General features: G+C 46.3%; 1 non-coding gene across 1 annotated transcript; it reads left to right on the top strand.

Annotated features, from left to right (window-relative positions):
* Window positions 1–262: 262 nt before the first annotated feature.
* Window positions 263–348, top strand: mir129a (microRNA mir-129a). The gene has a single exon (NR_129841.1). It is a non-coding gene; the product is annotated as a microRNA mir-129a (primary transcript).
* The last annotated feature ends 3,283 nt before the right edge of the window (window positions 349–3,631 follow it).

The following is a 3,631-nucleotide window of genomic DNA, read 5'->3' as shown; positions in this document are numbered from 1 at the left end:
GGGTTGCATGGGGTGGCCCTGGGGGTCTCAAATCTAGGAACTGACGACCCACTGAAGGGAAGCCTTGGCCGCGATGGAGAAGCCAGGGCCGCCTTCTCCCAGAAGAGCTTCCTCCTCGGCCTTCTTGGGGTCTTTGGTGAAAAGGGGGTCGCCCGGCTCCGTCCTCCTCCCTTGGGCTCACCCTCTCTTCCCTTGTTTTCTTTTCTTTTCCAGGGCGCACCCTCTTCTCTGCCTCTGCCGCTCCCTCCCTCCCGCCGCCTCCTTTCTCTCTCGGATCTTTTTGCGGTCTGGGCTTGCTGTTCCTCCAGTCAGCAGTCAGGAAGCCCTTACCCCAAAAAGTATTTGCGAGGGATCAACTCGTCGCCCCGACTGGAGAAGGAGAAGAAGAAAGCCAGCCAGGCAGGTGACCAGGGCTTTGCGTCGGAGGCAGGACCTGGAGGACGGGGCAGGACCTGGCACAGAGTCACACCGCAGGCTGGCTTCACCTTGCTAAAGACACCAAGCCACACACAGGAAGTAGTCTTTTGTAGTTTATTTAGAAAATAGGCAAAAGATAGTTCATAAAAGGTAAAGGTTCAGTTCCAGAAGATAGATACAAAACGAGGCTGTGAGCAATTAGTCCATAGAAACATAGAGCATGAAACAAGGTCCTTTTCATAGAAGCCAAAAGTCCCAGCAAACAGAATATCTCCACATGGTAATACAGGAAAGCAAACTTGGTACAGGAAAGCAGACTTGCTTCTTGATCTAGTGGTGAAGTTGCATAGGGCCGGGCTGTGGCGCAGGCTGTTGAGCAGCCTGCTGCAATAAATCACTCTGACCATGACATCATGAGTTCAAGGCCATCTCGTGGTGGGGTGAGCCCTTGTCAATTAAATATAAAATATAGCCCCTGCTTGTTGCTGACCTAGTAACCCGAAAGATAGTTGCATCTATCGAGTAGGAAATAAGGTACCACTTATAAAAGTGGGGAGGCAAGTTTAACTAATTTACGACTTGGAATGAGGAAGTGCCATCAGAGTGCCATCAACTGTGGCCAGAATCGAACATCCCCTCAGGAGAAGGTTAAATTGCCTCTGCGTCTGTCTCTCAGTCTCTGTTTGATGTGTTTATGGGCATTGAATGTTTGACCTACATGTGTATAATGTGATCTGCCCTGAGTCCCCTTTGGGGTGAGAAAGAAGGGCGGAATATAAATACTGTAAATAAATAAGAAAAATAATTGACAGAGATCTCTCTTCCAGCAGACTGTTTTAAAAGCATGACATAAAGGCATTCCTTTGCCCTTTGACTTCTCGTTTATTAGCTATGTGAAGACTTCTCCGCAACCCTCTAAATTCCAGTCTCGTAGCCCGATCGAGATCCTCAAAGTCAAGGCCACTGAGCTCGTTACTGTTATCAGGCGGAGGCAAAGCGCTATCCTCCCTTTCTGCTTCCTGCACCTGAAATTCATCATTAGAAACAACATCATGATTTCTTCCCATGGGAACAACTCCCTGCTCTTCATTTCCCACAGCAGGAACACTCCTATAATTCCCAGCATCAAGCCATCTTTAAATTCATCCTGAATCCCATCATTATGCACATATAACCCAGAATCCTCATCAGAGTCACACAACGGCAAAGGCTGAGTCACAGCACACAGCACGGGTGTCGTTCTGCACACAGTCCAAACTGTGTGATTGTTGTTTATTTATTTACAGTATGTATATTCCGCCCTTCTCATCACAAAGGGGACTCAGTGCAGATCACAATGTACACATACAAGGGAAACATTCAATGCCATATGAACCTAGAGACAGAGACAGACTCAGAGGCAATTTAACCCTCTCCAGCTTCCTGAGGGTATGCTCGATTCTGCCCACAGGGGGAGCTGCTGTTTCATCATCCACTGTGATGCCGACTTCCTCATTCCAAATGCTGCTGGACATTTTTTTTCCCCATAGTAATCTTTATTGAAATTTTTTTCCATTGTTGCATTGAACTATCTAAAGGGGAAGATGGGGTGGGAGAGTCGAGGTAGGTGGGTATGGGAGGGGTAGGGGACATTTTTATGGTGTCATAAATTAGTTAAATTAGCCACCCCACATAGTGGTACCTAACTTTCCTACTTGATAGATGCAACTATCTTTTGGGTTGCTTAGGTCAACAACAAGCAGGGCTATTTTTTATTTTAATGGTCGGGTGCTTACTCCGACATGGGCTGGCCTTGAACTCATGACCTCTTGGTCAGAGTGATTTATTGCAGCTGGCTACTAACCAGCCTGCGCCACAGCGGTTATTATTATGATATAGAATTTAGACCACAATACTTTGAGACTTCTGCCTGGCAAGGAATGCTAGCACTTAGCCAAAGTTTCCAGATGAGTATACTCACCAAAGCAGCCAAAGACAAGGACAGAGGTGTTTGATTGTTTATCCTGATCAGAGATGGAGACTTGTGGGCTCCTGTCCCAAAGGACAAGTCTGAGACACATGTGTTCCCGTAAGGAGCTAAATAGTCTGTTTGTCACAGTTTGAATCCTCCCTCCCTGGCCCGGGATTGGCTGAGCCTTCGATGATGTGGCACGAAATCCCTCCCAGCCAGGCGGAGACAAGGCTCTGGGGGTGGGGAGGGGTCCACAGAGGGGAGGGCGGCATGAGCCCAGCAGGGGATGATGGGACTATGGGGTCCACATTCATGAGGACAAAAGGGGTCTAGTCAGGAGGAAGCTTGACTCGACAAACCGGTTCTGGCTTGGGCAAGGAAATTAACATAATGGCCCTCTTTCTTTGCTGAGAAGAGAGATTTTAATGGGGATTGGGCCCTAAGACAAATTTATATATTCTGGATCTGGAAAATATATATATTGCAGAAATAAAATATAGCATTTTCCCCCCCTGGCTAGATATACGAGGGTTATCCAGAAAGTAGATTACATTTTGGAATTAAAAATGAACAAACTATAGGAGAAAACATTTACCATATGCAGTTGAAAGCCACATCCAAATACCACTTCTCAACATAGCCGCCATTCAAATCTAGGCACTTATCATAGCGATGAATGAGCTTGGCAACTCCTTCCCCACAAAACTCTGCTGCTCAACCAGCCGATCACCCCTTCCAGCAGCTGCGCATCGTCACCAAAACGCTGCGTTGAGGACGCAAGCAGCAGAGTTTGGTGGGGAAGGAGTTTCCAAGCTCATTCATCACTATGATAAGTGCCTAGATTTGAATGTTGAGAAGTGGTATTTGGATGTGGCTTTCAACTGCATATGGTAAATGTTTTCTCCTATACTTTGGTCATTTTTAATTCCAAAACGTAATCTACTTTCTGGATAACCCTCATATTTCCCAGACTAGATATAGAAATCTAAATGCCTTCTCTCAACCCAACTAGACAAAAGGCCTTGAAATTTCTTTATTTGTGAGCTATTGTCTGGGGCTGATCAAGCAGAGGCCAATGTCCCTAGTAGCTGGGATTCCAGCACATTGGCCACATGTTCATTTCTGCTATAAATACATATAAGAACCAATAAGATCTGTACAGATATAGCCAGAGAGAAGGGGAATCCATGCTTCTGCTTGTCCTGTCGTAGGGTAACCAAGACTTAACCTTTTTATACCATTTCAGCCTGAGCTCCCCAACTA

Source organism: Anolis carolinensis, chromosome 5 (assembly GCF_035594765.1).
Source record: "Anolis carolinensis isolate JA03-04 chromosome 5, rAnoCar3.1.pri, whole genome shotgun sequence".
NCBI lineage: Eukaryota > Metazoa > Chordata > Lepidosauria > Squamata > Dactyloidae > Anolis > Anolis carolinensis.
This window is presented reverse-complemented; position numbering and strand designations above follow the sequence as displayed.